Source organism: Macrotis lagotis, chromosome 1, assembly GCF_037893015.1.
Source record: "Macrotis lagotis isolate mMagLag1 chromosome 1, bilby.v1.9.chrom.fasta, whole genome shotgun sequence".
Lineage (NCBI taxonomy): Eukaryota > Metazoa > Chordata > Mammalia > Peramelemorphia > Peramelidae > Macrotis > Macrotis lagotis.
Genome location: NC_133658.1, coordinates 883,959,087 through 883,974,757, shown reverse-complemented (window position 1 = coordinate 883,974,757; position 15,671 = coordinate 883,959,087). Strand labels below are relative to the sequence as shown.

At 41.3% G+C, this 15,671-nt stretch overlaps 1 protein-coding gene across 3 annotated transcripts in view; it reads left to right on the top strand.

The window, feature by feature from the left end:
• Positions 1-1,787: 1,787 nt before the first annotated feature.
• The window catches only part of PIK3CD (phosphatidylinositol-4,5-bisphosphate 3-kinase catalytic subunit delta), a 67,888-nt gene continuing 54,004 nt past the window's right edge, over positions 1,788-15,671 (top strand). For 2 of the 3 annotated variants that reach the window (XM_074218505.1, XM_074218504.1), the window contains exon 1: positions 1,791-1,898. The gene's annotated coding sequence lies outside the window, so the exon portion shown is untranslated. Of the gene's footprint in view, positions 1,899-15,671 lie in introns of all 3 variants that reach the window. The other variant, XM_074218506.1, reaches the window with a different exon arrangement.

Genomic DNA, 15,671 nt, shown 5'->3' with positions numbered 1-15,671 from the left:
AATTCTCAGGAATGCTGTGGGTCACATGTGGTTCGTGGTATGTTTGACATCTGTGTCTTAAAACACCAAGAGGTTTTGTGATGGATACACTGCTAGGAATATGTGGCCACCATAGACCTAAACCCAAGTTTTCTTGGTTAAGAGATTGATTCTCTATGCACTTGTAGACAAGGAGCTCTATTAATCTCAGTTCTTTGGCTCAGCTAATCTGCCAATGTTCTCTTCTTCCCTTATCAACCCATCCATGAGCATCACCCTCCCCCAAAGCCCATAAGCCCCAGCTTCAGAGTTGAAAGAGACCTTGGATATCATCTAGTTCAACATCCTCTTTATACAGAAGAGGAAACTAAGTTTCACATAGAGTAAATGATTTGTCCACCAGTCATAAAACCACAGAGGTAGAATTTGAACTCAGGTCCTCTGACTTTTGGGCTGTTAGATAACATATGGACAGAACTCAGGGCTTGGATTCAGAAAGACCTGAGTTCCAATTCAGCCCCTTAATAGCTGTGTTACCTAGGGAAGTCACTTCATCCTCTTTGCCTCAATATCCTTAGTTGTCAAAAGAGCTGGAGAAGGAAATGGCAAACCACTCCAGTATCTCTACCATGAAAATGGGATCCCAAAGAGTAGGCCACAACTGAACCACAACAGCCTCTGCCTCTGGAGCCAGTGTTCTTTCCAATAATTTGCTTGGACATCTTGAATGTAGTGAAAGTAGTGAGAAGTTTTTTGGTGACTCTCTTTAATCTCATCAGTGTTTTGTGTGCCTCAAATTTGCCTGTGAGGCATTTTTCAAACCTTAAAAGGTCATTCTATATCGATGTCAGTTATCATTAACTTTACTATTTCATGCTCTCATTTCTGCCCTTCTGAGTTTCTTCCTCAGTCTTCAAGATCCTGAATGAGAAAGTACCTAAGTCATCCAAATAAAACAGTTTACTTTCTATTTATTTTTATTTTATTTTATTTTTCCAGTTGTGGGCTAAGAAAGTTTTGCAAAATTCATCCACTTGCAAATTTAGAAGTTACACAATTTTCTTCCACCCCCCCTCCCCTTCCTCTGCCTTCCCTCAGCGGGGAACAGTCTAGTGACCATTTGTATGTGTCCATTTATTTGTGTTTGACATGTTTTAGTGTTTGACACATGTTAGTGTGTCAAGCAGATTTTGTGTATGAGAAATAAGAACTAGGGGAAAGAAAGAAAACCATGGGATAGGAAGGAAAAACATCAGAGAAATTTTTAAAAAGTAAAGTGCTCATTCAGATTCTGTGGTTTTTGGTTTGTTTGTTTGGTTGGTTTGTTTATAAAATAGTTCTTTCAAGCAAAGAAACTTTCAAACAGCAGCCACTGAATAATCCAACAGCACACGTTAGAGATGTAGTGGGATATGCCAGAGGTCTCATCTAGTCCTTAATTAACTGGTCCTAATTCATAGGAGATGGGGTTGGATTATGGAAAAAACAGTGGTCAGGGGACATGGGTTCAAATCCTCTCCCTATGGTCACATCCTTCCTAATTCAAATTTCCCTGAGCCTCAGTTTCCTCCTTCTGGTGACCCTCCAAAATCCATAATTTCTCCCATGGGGGGTGTGAAATCTTGACAGGCTTGGGAATTTCCTGGGGTTCTTCTGTTAGCTATGGAGAGCCAGATCTGAGTTCCAGGCAGAGGCTGGGGCTATCAGGGAGAGGGGGACAGTAGAAACTGTTGTTTTTCCTGTTGCAAGCAGAAAGGAAACAAAATAGGAAGTTGAGGGTGCCGGCTGTGAGTAGGCCGGTTGCACCCGCCTCTCCCTCACACTCGACACCCTCCTTGCTGGCTGGCTGCCTCCCGTTGGGCTGTGGTTGCCTGCTTGCCTGCCTGCCGGCCTGCCTCTCTCTGCCTTTCTCCATGGCTGTAAGCAACCGCCTCTTGTTTCTCTTTGGGTGATGGGAGGAGGAGGAAATGGAGCCGGGCTCAAGGTCTGGGAGGGGATGCTTCAGGGGGGAGGGGGAGGGGGCACAGCAGGAGGTCCAGGGAGGGCCCCAGGGAGGCATCCAGAGACAGAGAGCTGTCCCCCCTCCGCCCTTGCATCTCCACTGCGGATGGATGCAAAGGGAGAATGCAGAGCCAGGCTGGGGCCGGGGTTAATTGCAGCCAGTGTAGCGTGGGGAGGAGAGGATGCCTTACAATTAACCCTTAGCAGAGCTACATTGTCCAGGTTGGTTGGCAAATGATGTACCCTGGGAGGAGTAGCTGGAAATCAGGGAGCGAGGCTTAGTCATATTGGTCCAGGAGCCTCCTTTAGGTCAGTCTGGAGGGCCAGTTGTGTTGGCACGGGAGCATTCTCTAGATGAGCTGGGGGCCAGTTGTGTTGGCACGGGAGCATCCTCTAGGCCAGCCTGGGGTCAGTCCAGGAGCATTCTCTTCACCAGCCTGTGGGCCAGTCCTGTTGGTCCAGGAGCCTCTTTTAGATAAGCTTGAAGGGCCGATCTTGTTGGTCCACGAGTATACTCTAGACTAACCTGGGGACCTGCTGTGTTGGTCCAGGACCGTCCTCTAGGCCAGTCTGGGGGCCAGTCTGGTTGGTCCAGGAGCATCCTCTAGGCTAACCTGGGGGTCACTCCTATTGGTCCAGGAGCATCCTCTAGATAAGCTTAGAGGGCCGGTCTGGTTGGTCCAGGAGCATCCTCTAGACGAGCCTGGGGGTCACTCCTATTGGTTCAGGAGCATCCTCTAGACGAGCCCGAGGCCAGGTGGAGTTCACAAGGGAGAAGGGGTCTTGCCCCTCTGCCTGCTCCTCTGACCCTTTGTCTTTGTCCCCTCCCCCCAAGAGTGTCCCACCCCCTTCCCCTAACCATGAATCAAAGCCGAAAACTGGAGCTGGGCCAGCAGGCTGGGCTCACATCTCATTCCCTGCATGCTGGGGTAGCTCACCACATGTTTACTTCTTTTGCTGAGGTGCTGGGAGCCAGGAGGTGATGGTGAAACCTCTGATCAGCCTCGCATTTCCTGACTCGAGGGGTTTTTGAAAATAACTCTTACCCGTAACTCAGGCTGAATGAAGCGTCTAGTTTTTTCTAGAACCTAGTTTCCTGTTTTTATTTAGGGTCTCTCCCTCTCCTTCCATTCCCCACCTCAGTCACCATCTTCAAAGCTGGGGTTAATACCCAGGAAAGCAGGGAGGGAACAGGATGGCAGTGGGGGGGGGGGGGGTATGTAAAGAATCTCATGGAAGCAGGATTGATGTGGGAAGTCCAGAGTTCCAATTCTGACTCTGCCACTCTTGCACCTGGACAAGTGGCTTCATTTCACTGGCTCTCAGTTTCCTCATCGATCAAATAATCTGCCACCTAATAAAGGGCTCCCTACATAGGCATTAATACTGCTTGATGGATATCCCTTCTGGCTCAGGCTCCAAATCAATGATCCTGTCTCCAAGGAGCACAGCTAGGAGACTGTCTGCCAGCAAAAATCTTGGATTTGAGCTGAAGGAGAGTAGGACCCCGAAAAGGAAAGTAGGGGGACATCACAAGCAATCAATCAATAAGTATTTAAAGAAGGGCCTACCTCGTGCCAGGCCTATTGCTAATCTATACAAGGACAAAGAACTAATGATCCCCGGCCCTGATTCAGCCTCCTATCTTCAGTTAAAGCAACAAAAAAGCCTTGGTCCCCAGTTTTCAGATATACCAGGTCCTCTTGTGGTTGAGTGTCTCAATAATGATAATGCTTGATAATGATTATCAAGCAGTGTGGCTTAGTGGATGGAGAACATCCAGTACATAACTACAAATCCTATCATCTGATTCTCACAACAAGGTGGGGGTACTATTTTAATTCCCATTTTACAGATGAGGAAACTGAGATAGGCAGGGGTTAAGTGACTTGTCTGGGGTGTCAAGGCTAGAAAGTATTTGAACTCATCCTCCTGACTCCAACACTATCAATTTATTGTAGCTCAGGTGCTATGGCAATAAATTCAAAGATATAATAATATTATAATAGCCTGGGCCTACTTTGTGTTTGTAAAATGTATTGCCTCATGCTTTACAAAGTTTTTTGTACCCCATGAATGAGCCAGAAATGGCACCTCGGGCCTCTGAGACCTGACACTTACTACACTCTGCTCTTGGACCTGGAACCTAGAGTCTAAGTAATGACTGCTCTGATCGCACCACGGCCGGACAGCAGACATTCTTCCTACCCATCTCCTCCATTATGAAGGTGGCCTTGCTGGGGTTCCAAGCCCAGAGCCTTTGACCGCATAGCCAGCCAAGCCTCTCTCCTATCTGATCATAGTAGTGTGGGTCCAACCAGACTCTAGGCTTTTCTTCATCTGTATGTATCAGTGGTGATGCTGTTAAAAGAACATGAGTGAGTGTGCATGGCGGGGTGGGACCGGGGAAAGTAGAGGTGAGAAGAGGAGAGGGAGAGTAAAAGTCAATAATTCACTTCCTAAGCATGGCATCCATCTGGAGAGAGAGAGAGAGAGAGAGAGAGAGAGAGAGAGAGCTAGATTAGAGCCCAAGTCCACTGCCTAGGTGACCTCGGGCAAGTCCCTTCTCTCTGGGTCTCATTTCCTCATCTGCAAAACTGAGAGGGTTGACTTAGGACCTCAAGGTTCCCTTCCACCTCTAAACCTTTGATCTCTTGGTCTTTCCTGCTTTCCACATTCAATTTAATAGATGCTTAAGAGCCTTCTCTGTGCAGAGCATCTTGGTAAAAAATAAAACAAAACATAAAACCAATTCCTGCCTTAAATTATAAGCTCCATGAAGGCAGGGGCTGTCTTTTACTTCTTTTGGTATCCCCACCACTTATCGAAGTACTTGATGTATCGTAGGCATTTCATAAATGTTAACTGATTGGTTGATTGCCCGTTAGGAACTCTCATTCTATCACAGAGGCTTGGGTCGGGGAATAATTAATAGAAAGCAATATCAAAATGGAGAGAGCACCAACAATGGCTCAGGGCAGGGGGAGGGGTGTTAGAAAAGGCCCCATGTAGAGGCATCTGAGCTGGGTTTTGCAAGAAACCCCAGATTCTAAGAGGCAGCATTGAGGAGGGAAGGCACTCCTGGCAAGAGCTACAGCTGTCTGCAAACGTGCAGAGATGGGAGATAGCACCAAGTTCACACCTCAAACTTCACAAATGGGCTGGTTGGAGGGCAGGGGCAGCCTCAGTAATGGTCTGGCTCTGCTGCTGACAGATCAGGAAAGAGGTCTTCTTGTTCTTCACTGTGTCCTCAGTTTCTGGGTCTGTAAAATGGAAGCTCTGAGAATTCAGTGGCCACTTTACATAGCAGGCATGGTCCTATCACTTTTCTTTCCCCTGCTGGGGACTCACACATGCAAAGACAGATCGGCTCTGTAGTTAGCAAGTGCTATGTGTTGTCTCTGAGGGGGTCACGGAGGGTCAGTCCCTGCTTCCCTTTTTGCTTTTCTTCAATCTCAAAGCTGAAGGGAGAAGTGAATGTGCATCGAGGGGAGTAATTCCCCTTCTGCCTAATTTGTTTTTGGAAACCATTTCTTGGTTAGACTATAGTTCCCTCCTTCTCAGAGACCAGCTGTGCTTTGGGGCCTTACTTGAAGGTTTGAGGCCTCAAAAGAACAAAACAAAAAAAAAAGGTCAAAGGATCCAGAGAATGAGGTAGATCTTTGTATGTGCTCTATTATTTCAGATCACAAAGGGACTGACAAACCCTTTGCATAGCAAAAGACGTAGAATCAGTGTTGGGTCTTGGGTGGTGGCCGAAGCTTGGAACCAAGAACACCCTGCCTCTGATCAGCTGTGTGGTTTTGGGCAAGTCACTTAACTTCTGAGCCTCAGTTCACCCATCCTTGAAATGGGTGCACTCTCTGTAGTCTTTAACTTACAGGGTGGTTATCATTAAGCATTATTCATTCAACAAACACTTACAAGTGACTGTTATCTACTAAGCTCCCATCAGATGCAAAGCCAAAATGAAACACACCCTGTCTTCCAGGAATTTGTATCCCCCTGCCTCTAACAAACTAATATCCTTATACAAGCCTGACTAGGAGAGATTTCAATGCCAGTCAGTCTAACCTAGGTTTACAGATGAAGAAATAAGATTAATTAATTAATGCCCAAAGTCACAGAGATAATATGTAGCATATCAGACAAAGGCAATAAGCATCCTCTATGAGCTAGACATAATGCTTAGCATTTTTTAAAACAAATATTCCTTGGAAGAAGGCATTATTATTATTATTATTATTATTAATTATTATCCCATTGTACAGTTAAGGAAACTGAGGCCAATGTATTTTAAGTGACTAGTCACAGCTGTCTGAAACCAAATTTGAATTCAAATCTTGGTTCAGCACTCTACTGTGTTTCAGATGCTTCTATCAGGGTTTTGGACTCCCAAGTTCCCAGACTCCCCAGTTCTCCAGGATGGTACTAGGGGAAGGAGAATCTTGTCAGCAATAAGTTTTTGTGGATGGAAAAGGTTGTGAAAGTTCTAGCTGGTTAAAGACAATATTCTGACTTGAAATTTTAAAAATTGTGGCAGACAGAAATCCCCCCAATCAGTTCTAAAAGATTTCCAGTTTTAAGATGGAAAAAAACAAATCCAAGGACCTCTCTCCCCACCTTCTGTTTCATTTAAAACCAAAGTTATATTTTCCATTCCACAAATCTAAAATGAGAACAGATCTGATTTTATATTAATATTAGTGATTGTGATTTTGGGATTTCCATCCTTTTGAATTACTCTTGAAATTCTCTAATTTCATCTATTTGAAATATTCTTACTTCAGTTGTTTGAAATGCTCTAATTTCACCAACTTGAGATGTTCTAACTCTGCCTAACAAAACCTGTCTTCCCCTCCCTCCATATTTGCTTATTTAGCCTTCTGGGCATTGTACATAATTTCCCCCAAATTTTTTCCTTACCTGGGCAGATTGTTTCATCTTTCTTGCCTGGTGTTTGACACTCTTGGGAAAGTCCTTTCCTAATGAAGACGTTGATGAGAAGCCATGCATCCACTCCAACCACAAGACTAATGAATGAACTTCCGTTCAATTCAACAAGCAATCACCACTTATAATGGGAAAATGTGGTTTCAAGAGTCTCCTTCTGAAGAGTATTGCCCCTGAGTAGCTGAGCCAAAAAGGGAGTTAAGGGAAAGTGATGGGTGTGGGAGTTTCTGAAGTGGTGTTTCAATTACCTTGTCTTCAATTGAAGAGTGCAAGTAAATGGCAAGGGAGAAAGGGAAGAGAAGGGAGAAAGAAGGCATAGGGTCTACAAAGTCCCAGTCTGGTAGGGCCTGGTAGCCTGCTGAAAGCAGTGAGGCATTCTAAGAGATTCTGAAACTCAAGGCTAGAAAGAAACTCTGTGGCCATCCAGTCCAACCCTCTAATTCATTACTGGTACATGATCGTTCAACCTTTGCTTGGAGATTTCCAGTGGTGGGGAGTCCATTCCCTCCTGAGGCAATCCATTCTACTTTGAGGCAACTCTAATAATTACATTTTTCCTAATGTCAAACCTAATTTACTTCTCTATAACTTGCAGCCACTATTATGAGTGGGGCCAAACAGAATGAGTCTCATCCCTCTTCTTTGCTTGTTGGGACGATGGTTGTCATGGCCCCATTTGGTCCTTTCTTCTCCAGATAGTATCCCAAGTTCTGTCAGCTTTAGGTAATATGGATGCAGAGCTCCTTACCATCTTGGTTGCCATTCACTGGATGCTCTTGAGCTTATAACTAATCTTCCTATTCTGAATTTAGTCTGAACAGCAGTGATTGGGGATTTGAGCTCTGGTAGCAAAAATGAGAGTAAGCTTTCTTTTTGGAGAAATTGGATAAAAATCTCAGCTTAGTCATTTACTTCCTATCTATTTCCTTTACCCCTCCAGGGCCTTAGTTTTTTCTACTGCAAATAGATTACTTCTAAAGTCTCTTCCACCTCTAAATCTACAATTCTATGATCAAATAACTCTTCAAAGAAAACAAACATTCACTTTCAAGTTTTCAGCTTTGTATCAGATTTGGATGTCAAAATGCTATACTTTGCCCTCCTAACCTGAAGCTAGTCATTTTTCTTTAAAATATTTAAATATTTTTTCTAAAATTAATAATAAGGCCAATAAATACAATCAAGCAAGGCAAATGAGCAATAAAATCTTCACTATAGTTATTTGTTGGCATTTTGACTGAAGAAAATGATAAATTTGAACTAAATGTGTATTTTTTATATTTAACAAATGTAAGATCATATATTGTGCAATATATTTATTTTTAGGTGGTTTTTTTGCAAGGCAAATGGGGTTAAGTGGCTTGCCCAAGGCCACACAGCTAGGTAATTATTAAGTGTCTGAGATCAGATTTGAACCCAAGTACTCCTGACTCCAAGGCTGGTACTTTATCCACTATGCCACCTAGCCGCCCCATGTGCAATATATTTAAACAGATTTTACTTATATTTAACAGACTACACGTTTTTAACAATAATCTATTTTTTTCATGTCCCCATCTGATTTCTTTTCTATGGCTCATTGAATTTTTATTTTATATTTTGTAAAGATATATGTATGCTGTTTTAATTCTACTTGCTAAACATCACTTAATGTTTCTTTTCATTTTTCACGCTATTATTCATATTTGTCATTTTATGGCCTAATAATTTTCCATTATGTGATATACCACAGTTTATTCAGCTATTCTGCAGTTGGTGGACACCTTATTTCCAGTTTTCCACTATTACACATAAAAAAAAGTTATGAATTTTTTTAACAGAATGATCTTCTCTTCTCTTCCACCTCTTTTTAATAATTTACTTAGTTCTATTAGTGGGATATATTGAGTTAGAAAGTATGACCAAGGGGGTGGCACAGTGGCTAGAGCACCAGAGGAGTCAGGAGGACCTGAGTTCAAATGTGACCTCAGACACTTAATAATTACCTAGCTGTGTGGCCTTGGGCAAGCCACTTAACGCCATTTGCCTTGCAAAATCTAAAAAGAAAAAGAAAAAGAAAGTATGACCAGTTTTGTAAGCCTTAGTATGTACCACCAGATTGTTCTCCAAAAGAATAGAACCCACACCAATTGAAAATTCCACCAACAATGCAATAAAGTTTATATCTGTTTGTTTGTAGCCCTGCCAGCAATGAGTTATATTGGTCTTAACCATTTTAACCAGTTTTCTAGTTATAAGGAGACAGCTATTTTTATAACATCACAAAATCACAGCATTTTAAGAGTTGGAAAAGATCCCAGCAAATCACAGAAACCAATCCATTCCTGATGGAAATCCTTACCATAACATACTAGCTAGTTTTTCTTTGACTTCATGGACTCTCAAGATCTTTATTCTTCCCTTTAACTCTACAAACAACTTCCTTAATTGATTTTCTTACAATTCTAAGTATGGGAAGAACCTTAGAAGTCAGTAACTGATGTCTATTTTCTTCCTATCCTTCCCAAAGTCTCAGCAAGATATTATTAATTCAACTGAGCAAATATTTAAGCATTTGCTATTTGCAAAAGACAGTGCTGGTTCCTGAGACTACAGAAATTGAGTGACACAACCCTTGCCTTCTGGTACCTTTTGGTTTGGAAGGTAGATGAGAAATGCACACAAATAATCAAATCAGAATGATTCCTCACAACATGCATAAGAGGGGTGCAGAAAAGCATCTCTTAAAGAGCAGGTCCTCAAGGCAAGTGTCATGGAAGAAGTGGTTCCTGTATGGGGCTTTTGAAGGAGGAAACAATGATGAGGATATGAGGAGAGTCTATCCCAAGTCTGGGGCACAAGATAGAGAAAGATGAGACTGAGGGAGACAGGGAAAAAATGAGGAAATAGCAAACAATCTGGTTTAGCTGAAAATATTAGGGGAGCAATAGGAAAAGGCTCTTTCCTTTCATATAATGATTATCCCTATAATATTATGTTATTATGAATTATGCCCATATTCATAGGTTAGGGTTTGGGGAGGAGGGTCTGGTTTTGTGGTGGAAACCCAAATAAACAAATTTCTTCCAACAATGCAAGTTACAGCTTAGAAAGTTTCCAGGTACCATCAAGAGGTTCAGTGACTTGCCCAAGATTATAGTCAGTCAGAGTCAAGACTTGACTCCAGATCTTTGGAACCCCAAGGCCAACTCCCTACCAATCTGAGTATCTGTGCTCACAGTATCATCATAATTTGTTTTAATTAATATAAGTATAGAATATCCTATATTAACATGTAATTAGGACTATATTGAGAATTTTGAAGAATAGGACCATATCTGAGTGTTCAGCCTTCCCATTTAATTATGATATTCTTTGCCTTTAGCTGGGATTGTTGATTTCTCTCTACTCTGTTGCTTCCCTCTTACCTAGCTCCCACCCATGAACAATTTCCTCCCAAGAGGACTTCCCAGGGTCAGACTGAGAGTACAACACTTCCATATTTTGTCATTCCCTAAGTTGAGAAGACCAAAAAGAGCTGGGTCATCTATGACCCAATTTTGCTTCTGTGTTTCCTCTTCCTCTTCTGCAAGTTAAAAATTATAAAACTGAACTGATCTTGTGGGATTGTCCCAGCCATAGCAAAAGATATTTGGAATCTCCTAGCACTTAGAGTTATGAGTTCTAGTGCTCCTGATTTGGTCATAATGATTTTGGTGGTGATAATGGAGCTGGGAAGGGGTCAATGGTGGGAGTAGATAAATCTTTCAAAGTCTGCATTTGTTCTCTGCATGACATGAAATCTATTCTCCACAAGGGGATGTTTGTTTTTCCCATTTATTTTGGCCTTGAAATCTTGGGAAGGAACTATGTGGGAGAGAATTCACTTTTATTCAATTTAATAAATTTCTGTAAAGTGCCTACTAGGTGTCAATTAGCCTTCTAAGTACTGGAGATATTAAGACAAAAGTGAAATGCTCCTTGACCTCAAGGAACTTACAACCTACTGAGGGGAAATGACATAGAATGGACATAGAGATGCACACAGAAAACCCAACACAAAATGCATACAAAATCATTGGGGATGGGAGTGAGGAGGGGACAAATGACAGCTATTGATACAATGCTGCAAAGTTTGTAATGTGCTTTATATAAGTTATCTGAACTTAGAGTCAAGACAACATGAATTCAAATTCTTCCACTGACAGGTAAATAGAATACAACTTCGGACAAATCACTTAACCTATATGGGCCTCAGTTTCCTCATGTGTAAAATAAATACTTTGGACTAAATGGCCTCTAGGATTCCTTCTACCTCTAAAGTGATGATTCTCAACAACAACCTGATATCTAAGGTGATCATTTTATAGCTGAGGAAATTGAGGTTCAGTTTAGGGTCATGAAGCTAAGAACCATTAGAGGTGGGAGAATCAGGTCCTCTTGACTCCACACTACATCATTTCCCACTTCACTTCCCAACTCAGGGGAAAGATCTTGTATAGAAGGTGATCCTTGAACTAGACCTTGAAAGGTGTTAGACATTTCAGGAGGCAAACACCTGGAGAGACTCACCCAGACAACACATACGGAGGCCAGAAATGGAGTACTGAGTCCCGAGAAGAATAAATTGGCTTATTTGGGCGTGGTGTGCCAGAGGAAGAGTGGTTTGAAATGAGTCTAGAAAAGCAGACTTCATCACGAAGGGCTTTAGGTACCCAGATGAATTATTTGGGGGCGGATACAGACAGAGAGCAGAGCAGGCGAGCATGTCTCTATCTGACTGAGATGAAGCAAGCAAAAATGGATTCAAACTGTTCCTTTTTTGCAGTAGTGGGGGCTTTGGGTGTGGAACTTTGCATGTCATTTTAGATTTTTTGTAATGCATTGGTTGGTTTTGTTGAAATGTCTTTCCCTCCTTTTTTTTTTTTCCTTTGTTATAAAGCATGGTTCAGGGACTTAGGAAAGATATACGAGTGAATAGAGATAGAGAAGAAAAGATAACATCAAAAATTTACTACAACAACAAAATGAACTAAAATGCTTTTAGATAGCCCCGCAGAAGAAACTCTCTAGAGTCAAAGTTGATTAACATTGGAGGAGAGGTTGTAGATTCCTCTCTGGTCCTCTCCTCATGGTCGCATGTACACACTTTCCAGACACACCCCAACTAATGTCCTTAATTGATTCCCGGAAAATAGGATGTCAGGAGAAACAACAACCAGAGGTAGCAGATTCCACGAAAACAATGTTATAGAGTGGCCAGCCAGAATAACAATGTTCCATGGGCGATTGGCTATCATTTATTAATGACTTTATTATGAAGTGACAGGGCAGCCTGTGTCCTTACTGTATGAAGGACTTGAGAAAGCAGGGAGAAGAACCGGTTGACCTGGGAAGTTTTCTGCCAGTCAAAAAAAAAAAAAACAATTTATTTCTTCCTTCCTTTTCCTGAGAGTGATGAGGAAAGTGGGTAATAAGAGTAAAGAGAGTTTTTTTTTTTTAGAGTTTTCTATCAGTCTGAGGAGTTCTGTAATTCTGAGTCTTTGGTTTATTTTTTTTTAATTTAAATATTTTATTTGTTTTTAACATCATGCAGTCTGTTATGAGATTTATGATGATTAGGACAGAAAGGATTTTAGTCCTTTGAGGACCTGAGTCAAGGAACTGGACTGACTCAGAGTGAAGGGCTAGGTCTTTAGTGACAGATTCACCTCTCTAGTAAAACTGAACTCCCAGAAAGACTAATGACATCTTGGGCTATTGTATGGGAAGCATAGGAAGGGCTGATGACTTATTCAGATCTGACCATGATTTCATTGCTGTAGGGAAAAAATTATTTCCATCATTAAGATCAGCAGTCTTGGGGTGGCTAGGTGGTGCAGTGAATAGAGCACTAGCCTTGGAGTCAGGAGTACCTGAGTTCCGACCTCAGACACTTGATAATTACCTAGCTGTGTGGCCTTGGGCAAGCCACTTAACCCCATTGCCTTAAAAAAAAAAAAAAAAAAAAAAAAAAAAATATATATATATATATATATATATATATGATAAGATCAGCAGTCTTGGAGAGTGGTCCAAGGCACCAAAAGGCTAGTGGATTTGCCCAGTGTCATTTTGTCATTATGTATCAAAGGTACATCTTGAACCCAGCTCCTTCTGGCTCCAAGATGAGCTATCGTGTCTGACTGTCTTAACTTTTTAGTTAAGTTTTTAAGTTGTCCAGCACTAAGACTTCATTCTTGGTGAATTTGAGGTTGGATTCTGGGTTGATTTGGACTCAGGAGAGCCTCTAATCTCTCTTGCCTCTAGTGCTTATGAGCTGCATGATTGTGGGCATGAACCCACAATCTGGGTCTCATCTGTTAGATGGGAATGATGATGATGATGATGATGAAAATGATGATGTTGATACCTATATTTCTTTTTGTTTTAATTTTTATTTATTTTCCTGACTACTTGAAGCAGTAGCTTTCAACAATCATTTTTTGGTAAGGTTTTGAGTTTTACATTTTTCTCCCTTCCCTCCACCTCCCGCCCCCGACAGGAAGCAATCCAACATAGACCCTTCACATATAATCATGCTACCCTCTGATGCAGTGGATAGAGTATTGACCTTGGAATCAGGAGGATGAGATTTTGAATCCAGCCTCAGACATTTGATAGCTATGTGACCTTGGGCAAGTTACTTGAGCCTGATTTCCTCACATCCAGAGCCATCCCCAGTCATCCTGATTCATGTCTGACCACTGGATCCAGATGGCTATGGAGGAAAAAGTGAGGCTGGTGACTTAGCACAGCCCCCTCACTCAAATCCAATTCATGTATCTGTCATAGTATCATCTCCCTAATGTCATGTTTTCTTTGAGAATAAAGACAAACAGATTCATATTAGTCATGTCGAGAGAAGAAACAAATCAAAATGGAGAAAAAACAATAGAAAGAAAAAATATAATATATAAGACAAATTTTAAAAATTGAAGATAGTAAGTTTTGGTCTGCATTTATACTCCACAGACCCTTCTCTGAATATGGATGATATTTTCCATCACAAGTCTTTTAAAATTGTCTTTGATTATTGTACTGCTGAAGTGAACAAATCCATCATAGCTGATCATCCCAATGTTGCTGTTGGTGTGTATGATGTTCTTCTGGATATCTATATTTCTTAATGCAAATTGTTATGAGAATCAGTCAAATAGGGGCAGCTAGGTAGTACAGTGGATACAGCCTGGCCCTTGAGGACCTGAGTTCAAATCTGACCTCAGACACTTGATACCTACTATCTATGTGATCTTGAGCAAGTCACTTAACCCCATTGCCCCACAAAACCAAAATTGTTTTTATTAAAGATTTTATTTATTTTGAGTTTTACAATTTTTCCCCCAGTCTTACTCCCCCCCCCCACAGAAAGCAATCTGTCAGTCTTTACTTTGTTTCCATGTCATACATTGATCCAAATTGAGTGTGATGAGAGAGAAATCATATCCTTAAGGAAGAAACATAAAGTAAAAGAGATAACAAGATCAGACAATAAGATAGCAGTTTGTTTCCTAAATTAAAGAGAATAGTCCTTGGACTTTATTCAAACTCCACAGTTCTTTCTCTGGATACAGATGGTATTCTCCATTGCAGATAGCTCCAAATTGTCCCTGATTGTTGCACTGATGGAAAGAGCAAGTCCATCATGGTTGATCATCACCCCCATGTTGCTGTTAGGGTATACAGTGTTTTTCTGGTTCTGCTCATTTCACTCAGCATCAGTTTATGCAAATCCCTCCAGGCTTCCCTGAATTCCCATCCCTCCTGGTTTCTAATAGAACAATAGTGTTCCATGACATACATACACCACAGTTTGCCAAGCCATTCCCCAATTGAAGGACATTTACTTGATTTCCCATTCTTTGCCACCACAAACAGGGCTGCTATGAATATTTTTGTACAAGTGATGTTTTTACCCTTTATCATCATCTCGTCAGGGTATAGACCCAGTAGTGGTATTGCTGGATCAAAGGGTCTGCACATTTTTGTTGCCCTTTGGGTGTACTTCCAAATTACTCTCCAGAAAGGTTGGATGAGTTCACAGCTCCACCAACAATGTAATAGTGTCCCAGATTTCCCACAACCCTTCCAACAATGATCGTTGTCCTTTCTGATCATATTGGCCAGTCTGAGAGGTGTGAGGTGGTACCTCAGAGAAGCTTTAATTTGCATTTATCTAATAAATAATGATTTAGAGCAATTTTTCATATGACTATGGATTGCTTTGATCTCCTCATCTGTAAATTGCCTTTGCATATCCTTTGACCATTTGTCAATTGGGGAATGGCTTTTTTTTTTAAATATGACTCGGTTCTCTGTATATTTTAGAAATGAGTCCTTTGTCAGAAACATTAGTTGTAAAGATTGTTTTCCAATTTACTACATTTCTTTTGATCTTACAGTGGTTTTATCTGTGGAAAAGCTTTTTAATTTAATGCAATCAAAATCATCTAGTTTATTTTTAGTGATGTTCTCCATCTCTTCCTTAGTCATAAACTGCTTCCCTTTCCATAGATCTGACAGGTAAACTAGTCCTTGGTCTTCTAATTTGCTTATAATATGTCTAAATCCTGTATCCATTTGGATCTTATCTTGGTATAGGGTGTGAGGTGTTGGTCTAATCCAAGTTTCTTCCACACAAACTTCCAATTTTCCCAGCAGTTTTTTATCAAAGACAGAGTTTTTATCCCAATAGCTGGACTTTTGGGTTTATCAAACAG